Source organism: Capricornis sumatraensis, chromosome X, assembly GCF_032405125.1.
Source record: "Capricornis sumatraensis isolate serow.1 chromosome X, serow.2, whole genome shotgun sequence".
Lineage (NCBI taxonomy): Eukaryota > Metazoa > Chordata > Mammalia > Artiodactyla > Bovidae > Capricornis > Capricornis sumatraensis.
The window spans coordinates 14,981,368-14,992,340 of NC_091092.1; positions in this window are offsets into that span (position 1 = coordinate 14,981,368).

Here is a 10,973-nt window from a genome sequence, read left to right on the forward strand (position 1 = left end):
TGTACAGACTTTGGTACAACCACAGGATGGAGTCCCAAGCTGCTATAAAATAGAAGGAGGGTGCTCTTTATGAACTGATAGGGAGTGATTTTTAGAATAGGTTGGTACATGAAAAAGGCCAAAAGCAAACAAAAAAAGTATCTGTAGTATGCTTCCTTTGGTGTAAAAAGAAGAGGAAGTAAGTAAATATAGATGCATCTGCTCATTTGTACAGAAACACAAGAAGCAGAAGCTGGAAACTCATAGAATTGGTTACCTACAGAGAGGGTGGGGGCAGCACATAGTAGGTGCATTACAGGCATTTCCTAATAATGACCGTTGGGTGCTATAGAGGACACTGTGGAAGGAATGGTAGATTCAGCTGGGAATAACAGGAAGAGTTTCTATTGTCGTCTTGAAACATGAGTCTGTGGTCAAATTGTTGGCTGGCCATTTTGAGAGATTGTACCAGGCAGAGGGAAGAATTGTGAGCAAAGTCCAGAAAGGGGAGAGAGCGTGGCAGGGAAAGGGGCTGGGACGGGGGACTATTGTGAGAACGGCTGGATAGGGCAGGCGGGAATCCGAAAGTAGACTTTCTTTTATGCAACGGTAGTGAGTTTGAATTTTATTCTTAGGAGCATGAGAAGCTGTGGGAATATTTTGAGCAGAGGAGTGATATGGTCAGTTTATGCTACATTGATCCCTGTGGCTATAATGTGGGCTGTGGACTGAAGTGGGAGAGAGTAGAAGCAGGGAGGCCACTTTGAAGCTGCAGAGGATGGTGACTTGGAGCAGGAAGGTAGTATTGGGTTGGCCAAAAGGTTCATTCAGATTTTTTCCGTAAGATGTAGTGGAAAAACACAAATGAATTTTTTTGGCCAACCCAATAGTAGAAATGGAAAAGAGTGGTCATGTGCTGGATATGTTTGAAGGTGCAGCTGGTGGGACAAACTGATGGATTGGGTGTAGGGAAGGACGAAAGAGGAAGAGGGGTCTGGATAACTCCCAGCTATCTGGCTTCAGTGATTGGGTGTCTAATGGAGCCATTCAGCAAGATGGGGACGACAGTAGAAAGAGTAGAATTTGTGGGGAAAGGTCAAGTCACCTCAGATGTGTCAAGTGTGAGGTGTCAGCAGATTGGATCTGTTGGATGTATGGGTCTGGGGCTCAGGGGAGAAGTCTGGGCAGGGACCATAGATGTGGAACCATATAGATGGAGGTTGGAAAGATGAGGCCAGAATAGGAGAGCGTAGGTATCACTGTGAGAAGAGATCCAAGGGCAGAGTCCTGGGGAACACGAACAGGAGAGGCAGAAGATGAAGACCTCATGAAGGCGGCTAGAATGAAATTGTAGTGGAAATAGCATGAGGCCCAGGAGAGAATAGGGTCTGCAGGCCCAGGGGGAGGGAGTTACAAGAGGAGCATGCTCAGCAGTGCCCAGGGCTGCATGGGGGGCCCCAAGACAAGAGCTGCACAGATGGGGATGGGAGCAGCTAAAGGCAAACTACAAGGGCTGCAGAGTGAGCAGAAGGGCTCAGTGATGGGGTTCTTCTTCAAGGACCTTTGACTGTGAAGGGAAGGAGTGAGGTGGGATGGCAGCTGGAGGAGGGGACGGTGAAGGATTGGAAGAGAGCCATTATTATAAGGAAGAAACAGGAAGCTCATTTTTAACTCCCGAGTTAGTAGACACACAAGACTGAAAAGCCAGAAAAGGAAGGAATTCACCTGTGGAGGAAAGTGAAAGTGTTAGTCACTCAGTCATGTCCGACTCTGCAACTCCATGGACTGGAGCCCACCAGGCTCCCTGGTCCATGGGATTCTCCAGGCAAGAATACTGGAGTGGGTTGCAGTATCCTTCTCCAGCAGAGGAAGGTGGGGGCCTAATGACATGGAGAGCCCAGAGACTGGGGCTAGGGTTGAACAGGAAAAAGCATATGTCTCTCTCTCTATCTGCCCGTGGAATCATTTTCAACATGAAGGAAAGAGCGAAGATCAAATTATCCACGTGTGAATTGGGGCCGTCTGCAAAGTCAGAGAGTGAGGGTGTAGTCATGTGTCAGTTCAAATAGGACCCCGGGCCGTGGTCAGAAGCATCTACAAAGAACAGCGTTGACAGAGGCACTAGTTGCCCGCAGGGAACTGCAGACAACGCACACTTCAGGTACGTTTGTACAGACTCAAACATAGCTTCACACATGCTTGGGAGCTTTGGATGTTAATCAAAGTAAAAAGTCTCCCCTAAAACAAATTATGAGACTTTACGATGAATAAATAGGACCTAATGAATGGGTTTACCAACTGTTCTTCCCTGTTCTGGACTTTGGGCAAGAGCTGGAGGGCTGAGAATGGGACAGAGAGCTGGGCCCCAGGCTCTTTTTTTGGCTTTGGCCTCAAGGGCCGCCCCTAATCCTGACGGTTCAGTAGAACTTGGATAGAAGTGAGGCCTGGGTGTGGCACTGATCTGGGAAGCAGAGAGTTTGTTCTCCAAGGGTGAAGGACTGCAGGCTAAAACATTCTGTCCTTTTGCAGACAGTGGAGCTGGTAAGCTATTTCAGATGTGTTCATGCAAATCATTTCTAACTAAAAAAGAAAACAAAAACAAAAGCGCTAATGTGCTGACCCTTGCTACCTGGTGTGATATTTATCAGACAGAGAAACACAACATTTGGTTTTGGCCCAGGCTCTACTGCCAGCTTGCTGTGTGACTTTAGGCAAGTACCTTCTGCTCTCTGGGCCTCAGCCGTTGCATCTGCCAAATCAGTAGAGTGGACAGATGATCTCTAAGGGAACTGCTGCACCAACATTCTGTTTTTTTTTTTTTTTCTTTAATTGACTATTTTTTAGAGCAGCTTTAGATTCACAGTACAACTAAGTGCAAAGTATAAAGTTTCTGAATACCCTTTGTCCCCGCAAATGCACAGCCTCCCCCACTACGCTCACCCCCCACCAGAGGGGTACATTTGTTACAATCAATAAACCTACATTGACATGCCATTATCACTCAAAAGTCCTTATTCATGTTGCACATGTTATGGGGTTTTGACAAATGTATCTGCCATCATAGAATAGTTTCATTGCCCCTAAATATCCTCTATGCTCTGAGAATTTGTCCCTCCCTCCCCTCAACCCCTAGCAACCACTGACTTTTTCCCTGTCTCCATAGTTTTGCCTTTCTCAGAATATCATATAATTGATATCATGCAGTTTGTAATTTTTTTCAGATTGGCTTCTTTCACTTAGTAATAAGCATCTGAGATTCTTCCATGTCTTTCCATGGCTTGATAGCTCACTTATTTTTAGTGCTGAATAATATCCCATTGTCTGATGTATCCCGGTTTATTTATCCATTCACCTACTGAAGGACCATCTTGGTCGCTTCCAAGTTTTGAGAATTATGAGTAAAGCTCCTATAAACATCCACATGCAAGTTTTTGTGTGGACATAAGTTTTCAACTCATTTGGGTAAGTAACAAGGAGCATGACTGATGGATTTATGAAAATGTATGTTTAGTTTTTTAAGAAACTACCAAACTGTCTTTCAAAGTGGCTGTCCCATTTTGCATTCCTACCAGCATGGAATAAGATTTCCTGTTTGCTCTGCATCCTCATCCAAGCATTTGATGTTTTCAGTGTTTTGGATTTTGGCCATTCTGATAGGTGTGTAGTGGTATCTCATTGCTGTCTTGATTTGCCTTTCCCTGATGGTATATGATGTTGAACACCTTTTTATATGCTTACTTGCATCTGTATAGTGTCTGTTCAGGTGAGATGTCTCTTCAGGTCTTTTGTTCACTTTTATTTTTTTATTGAAAAAAATTTTTTGGCCACACCTCGAGGCTTTCGGGATCCCAGTTCCCCGACCAGGGATTGAACCGGGGCACTCAGCAGCAAAAGCATAGAGTCCTAAGCACTGGACCACCAAGGAATTCTCAGTCTTTTGTCCATTTTTAAATCATTCATTTTCTTATTATTAAGTTTTAAGAGTTCTTAGTGTATTTTGGATAGTAGTCCTTTAACAGATGTGTCTTTTGCAAATATTTTCTTCTAGTCTGTGGCTTGCCTTTTCATTCTCTTGACAGTGTCTTTCACAAAGCAGAAGTTTTCGTTTTAATAACGTCCCGCATAGCAATTATTTCTTTCATGAATTGTATCTAAAAAGTCATTGCTAAACCCATGGTCATCTAGATTTTCTCCTGTGTTAGTTTCTAGAACTCAACGTTGTCATAGTTTTACATTTTACATTTACACATAAAGTCAGAGGACTGATCACTATCTAATGTGAAGACTTACTGTGAAGCCACAGTGATAAAGATCTGTGTCTAGATTCATTTTCTTTTGTATATGGATGTCCAGGTGTTCGAGTGTCATTTGTTGAAGAGACTACCTTTGCTCTGCTGTATTGCCTTTGCTCCCTTGGCAAAGATCAGTTGAGCATATTTATTTGGGTCTATTTATAGGGCTCTCTTTTGTGTTCCACTGTTCTCTTTGTGTATTCTTTCATCGATACCATACTGCCTTGATTGCTTTAGCTTTATAGTAAGTCTTAAAATCAGATAGTGTCAGTCCTCTGACTTTGTTCTCCTTCAGTCTTTTTTAAAAATTTATTATTACTATTATTTACTTTACAATATTGTATTGGTTTTGCCACACATCAACATGAATCCTTCACGGGTGTACACGTGTTCCCAATCCCGAACCTCCCTCTCACCTCCCCCCACCCACACCATCCCTCTGGGTCATCCCAGTGCGCCAGCCCCAAGCATCCTGCACCCTGCATTGAACCTGGACTGGTGATTCGTTCCTTATATGATATTATACATGTTTCAATGCCATTCTTCTTCAGTCTTGAGTTGCCCGAGAGTTTGCAATATACATTTACAACTCATCCAAGTCGACTTTCAAATAATACTATCCCATGCTATGGGCAGTGCACATACCTTATAGTCACACAATATTCCAGTCCTCTCTCTTGTCCCTTGTACTACTACTGTTGTTCATTTCACTTAAACACAAACATACGTAATCAAATGGTTATTGTTGTTTAGTCACTCAGTCATGTCTGACTCTTTGCAACCCCGTGAACTGTAACCCACCAGGCTTCTCTGTCCATGGAATTCTCCAGACAAAGATACTGAATTGGGTTGCCATTTCCTTCTCCAGGGGATCTTCCCAACCTAAGGATTGACGTGCATCTCCTGCATTACAGGCAGATCCTTTACCACTGAGCAACATGGGAAGCCCCATGCATAATCAAATACATTAGTGCTATTACTATTTTGAAAACAACTGCTATTGTAAGATCAATTAAGAATAAGAAAAAAGTTTTTATTTTAGCTTAACTTATTCATTCTCTGATCTTCCTTTCTTCATACAGATCTGAGTCTCTGACCTGTATTATTTTTCTTGTCACTAAAGAACTTCTTTTAATGTTTCTTACAACACATGTCTACTGGCAACAAATTCCCTCAATTTTCATTTGTCTGAGAAATTCTTTATTTCTCCTTCAGTTTTTTTAAAAGATTTTTTTTTAATGTGGACCATTTTTAAAAGTCTTTTTTGAATTCGTTACAACTTTGCTTCTGTTCTGTGTTTTGGTTTTTTGGCCAGAAGCCACATGGGTTCTTAGCTCCCTCACTAGGGATCGAACCTGCACCACCACCCCTCACACACACACACACACACACACACACACACACACACACACACACACACACACAGAGGTGAAGTCTTAACTTTTGGACCACCAGGGAAGTCCTTACTTCTCATTCACTTTTTTTAAAAAGTAATTTTATTTGTTTATTTATGTTGGCTGTGCTGGGTCTTTGTTGGTGCTCAGGGTTGTTTCTTGTTTCAGCGAGTGGCGGCCACTCTCTAGTTGCAGTGTGTGGGCTTCTGACTGGGGCGGCTCCTCTTGTTGTGAAGCATGGGCCCTAGGGTGCACGGGCTTCAGTAGTTGTGGCGCATGGGATCAGTAGTTGCAGCTCCTGCACTTTAGAGCACAGGCTCAGTAGTTGTGGTGCACAGGTTTAGTTGCTCCACCACATGTGGGATCTTCCCAGATCAGGGATCAAACTCATGTCTCCTGCATTGACAGGAGGATTCTTTACCACCGAGCCACCAGGGAAGCCCTCTTATACACTTTTGAAGGCTAATTTTACAAACTACAGAATTCTCTGTTGGTGTCTTTTTTTTCCTCTCTCCATACTTTACATATTTTACTCCATTCTTTTCTTACATGCATGGGTTCTGAGAAGAAGGCAAATGTCATCTTTATCTTTGCTCCCCTATGGGTAAAGTGTTTTTCTCCCTCTGGCTTTATTTCAAAGTTTGTTTTTATTTTTTTCATTATCTTGGATCTTTCTCAAGTTTGAATATGATATGCCCTTATGCAGTTTCTTTAGCATTGTTCACTTGGTGTTCTCTGAGCTTCCTGGATCTGTAGTTTGGTGTCTGACATTAATTTGGAAAAGACCCTGATGCTGGGAAAGACTGAGGGTAGGAGGAGAAGAGGGCAGCAGAGGATGAGATGGTTAGATGGCATGACCAACTCAATGGACATGAATTTGAGCAAACTCTGGGAGATAGTGAAGGACAGAGAAACCTGGCGTGCTGCAGTCCATGGGGTCACAAAGTCAGACACGACTTAGTGACTCAATAACAACAATTTGGGAGAAATTCTCAATCACTATTGCTTCAAACATGTCTTTTCTCTTTGTTTTCCTTGTGGTATTACTTCATATATATTGCACTTTCTGTAGTTGTCTCACAGTTCTTGGATTCTGTTGTGTTTTTTCCCTCCACTTTTTTCTTCTCTTTGCTTTTCAGTTTTGGAGGTTTCTATTGTCATATCCTTAACCTCAGAGATTCTTTCCTCAGTTGTATCCAGTCTACTAATGAGCCCATCAAAGGCATTCTTCATTTGTGTTACAGTGTGTTCAATCTCTAATATTTCTTTTTGATTCTTTCTTAGACTTTCATCCCTCTGCTTGCATCATCCATCTGTTCTTGCATGTTGTCTACTTTATCCATTAAAGCCCTTAGCATATTCTTCATAGTTTTAAAAAATTCTTGGTTTGATAATTTCTACATTCCTACCATATTTGTGTCTGGTTCTGATGCTTGTTCAATCTCTTCAGATTGTGTTTTTTGCCTTTTAATAGGCTTTGTATTTTTTTTCATTGTTGGTGAAAGGGGGACATGATGCACTGGGCGAAAGGAACCAGGGTAATAGTGAAATGGTGGTAAATTGTCAGGGAGGGGAAGAATTCCACAGGTCTGTGATTAGGTCTCAACCCTTCATGATGCTGTGCCCCTCAACTTTGAACACCACCAGTGCATCTCAGTTTTTCCTCCAGCTTTGATGGGACAGGATGGTTAGAATTGACTACTTCCTTCTCCTGGGTCAGTTAGGCTCTGATAAAACCCCAGAAGGTTAGGCATTGGTTAATTGGCTTCTCCAGAAGGCAGGTCATTTGAAGAAGTGCAGAATGATCTGGTATATTTCAAAATGATTGCTTTTTGCCTCCCCTCTGCCTGAAACACAAGAAGTTTCTTGTTTTCCAATATTCACTCTAAGGACCTGGTTGAGCTCCTGGATATAAAGTTAACAAAAGTATCATGGCCTCCCTGTGGACTGGGTCCCCTGGAATTTTAAAATTGCAGCTTGTCCACACTGAGTCACCAGCAATTCCTTAATTATGTTCAGATTTTCCTACTCCAGTACTGGTTTCTGTGAAGGTTTCTGCTCTAAGTTGTGAGTCTGTATCTCCTTGTCTGTCTCTCCAATTTGGAAGGCAACAGTTTATTCAGTGACCTCACTTCTCTTATGAATCTAAGCTTTTTATTTGTTGTTCAATGGAGTGCTGACTTCTAAACTCCTTACGTGTTTCTTTTTTGTCATTTAGTCACTAAGTTGTGTCCAACTTTGCAACCCCACAGATTGTAGCCCTCCAGGCTCCTCAGTCCATGGGATTTCCCAGGCAAGAATACTGGAGTGGGTTGCCATTTCCTTTTTCAGGGGATCTTCCCAACCCAGGGATCAAACCCGATTCTCCTGTATTACTGGCGAATTCTTTACCACTGAGCCACCAGGGCTTCCTTACATATTGGACTAGAAACCATAAGTTTCTATGGTTTTCTGTGTGTTTATTTATAGAGGCACAGGAGACGTGGGTTCGATCCTTGAGTTGGGAAGATCCCATGGAGGAGGAAATGGCAACCCACTCCAGTGTTCTTGCCTGGGAAATCCCATGGACAGAGGAGCCTGGCAGGCTACAGTCCCTGGGGTAACAAAGAGTTGGACATGACTGAGCACGCACATGCTCCCTGATTATACTATAAACTCTGTAAGGACAGGAACCCCGTCTGTCCTATTTATCTTGTATCTTCAGTGTCTAGCACTGTGCCTGGCACATAGTAGGTACTTGACACTCAAAATATATTCAGTGAAAAACTGAGAGACAGAGAGTCAGAAGACATGGACAACATAATCTTGGGCAAGTCTCTTCCTGTCTTGTAGCCTCAGTTCCTCACTACCCGATGTTGCTGCTGTTTGTTTGCCTCTTTGTTTTTGTGCAGCATGCGGGATCTTCCTTGACCAGAGATTGAACCCATGGGCCCTGTATTGGGAGTGTGGTCTTAACCACTGGACTACCAGAGAAGTCCTTGTTTGTTTCTTTTTATTTATTTATTGTTGTTGCAAATTTTATTTTATGATTATTAGTTTTACTTTATTTTGCTTTACAATGCTGTATTGGTTTTGCCATACATCCACATGAATCCGCCGCGGGTGTACATGTGTTCCCAATCCTGAACCCCCTCCCCTTCCCTCCCCATCCCATCCCTCTGGGTCTTGATTGTCTCCCTCAGCTAGAATGTAGGCTCCGGGAGATCAGGAACCTCATCTGTCAGAGAGCTCAGCACACAATAGTTTCTCTATTAAGATTTATTGAATGAAGCAATGGATGACTGACTGACTTAATTTACTAAAGGAGGGGGTTAGCCTTGGTAATTTGATGGCAGAAATTTCTGGGAACTTTCCCTTTCCCATACCCTAACGGGCATGCCTGTCTGAACTAGTTTTATGTACTTCTACGAGAGCTTCATGCCTCCCTAGGACAGGGACGGAAATAGGTCGCTTGAGTTAAGATGATCTGAAGTGTCTGGAAAAACAACTTGCTGAAATTTGGAGCTCAGTGGCTTCCCTTCGTGGCACCCAGGAGAACACAGACTGCACTCCAATGTGTGCCTGACGACAATTTGAAGCTTGATATTAAGCCCTGCTAAACCACACAGACTCAGATAATGTCACCCAATTCCTTGGTTTTGCAAGGAAGAGAGTGTGCAATGGGGACATGATAAGGCAGTTATTTACCAGTTTCTTCCTCAGGGCAAAAAACAGAATGTTCAGCATTTGTGGGAGGGGCAGGAGTTATGTTTTGCCTGAGGAATCTTGCTTGCTGGATGGGCAGGGTCAGGTGACTGACTTCCATAGCTTGGCCAGAAACAGGAGCAATATTTTCTTGAAGTCTTAGTTTCCTCAGCATTCCCCAACCATTCCCTGGTGGCCCATTTTATGGGCTTGATAGGGAGAATCTTAAGTCATTAACCTGTGGGACCTTCCAAGGAAACTCTTGTAGAAGAATTCACTTGGGAGCCTGGAGGACCAAAGTTCTAAAGAGTCCCTTGCTTTTTGCTAAAAGCAAAACACACCCATTCTTTGACTCTCTGCAAGGCAGAAGCTGCTAAGATGACATGGATGCCTTTGGAGTGAGGAGAAGGGAATTGAGGGAGCAAGTTGGTCCTTCAGGGACACTGAATCGTCTGTTATTCTTCATAAGGTCAGCAACTGCTCTTCAGCAAATGTGAAGACTGTTGAAACAGATTCTGTATTCCTAGGTTTGGGGAACTAGGTGTGATTGGGTAATTTTTACCCACAAAAATCTTTTAGCTTTGCAAAAAGCTACATTCCCATAACAAATAATCCCCTCAAATAAATGTCTTCTCCATGCAGCCTGTCTTCCCTGCCCCTACACAGCATGCAGGATCTTTGTTCCCCAACCAGGAATAGCACCTTTGTCCCCTGCAGTGGAAGTTTGGAATCCTAACCACTGGACCACCAGGGAATTTCGTGTCTTGACTGTGAGGTTTTGGAGGGTGGAAGACAGTGACGATTGGTGGGATGAGGATAGACTGGGTGATTTGCAAGACCCCTTGCAGTCCCAAAATCTGAAGATTGTGTGCTGATGTTCCCTTTATATTCACCTAAAACTAAGAGGATCTTCTCTGGAATTCTGACTTTGACTACTGGTGTCCCAGATTTTGACCTATTGAAAGTGAAAGTTGCTCAGTCATGTCAGACTTTTTGCGACCTCATGGATATACAATCCATGGAATTCTCCAGGCCAGAATGTTGGAGTAGGTAGCCGTTCTCTTCTCCAAGGTATCTTCCCAACCCAGGGATCAAACCCAGGTCTCCCACATTGCAGGCAGATTCTTTACCAGCTGAGCTACAAGGGAAGCCCCAGATTTTGACCTGGAGCCACGTATTTCACATATCACTATCCCATTTGCCTCCACAGAGTCATTTAAGAGGATATCGTTTCTGGAATCTCTCCAATAAGAAGCCTCTTGGGTCAGCTTCTAAGGCCCGAAAATTCTTGGCTGGAAAATTCTGGGAAAACTGTTTTGCAGTAGCAGAGACACTACACCCCCAAGGGTTGCTCTGCTCACTTGGTTCCCAGGGCACAGATCTCACCTGCCAGCCAGCTTTGGCCCACTGGAGTAGGCACATCCTCTTATGCAGAAGTCAGTGGCCACAGGCCCGTTTATGATACAGTTTGCTATGCTTTCTTTCTCTCTTCTTCTTCTTCCTCCTTCTCATCTTTCAATATATCCAAACACCTGAAGAAGAAACTTCTGGTTGTTTATTCCAACATCTGTCCTTCTCTTCCTGATTACCATGGGAAGAGGTAACCAGGCGGGGGGCAAAATAG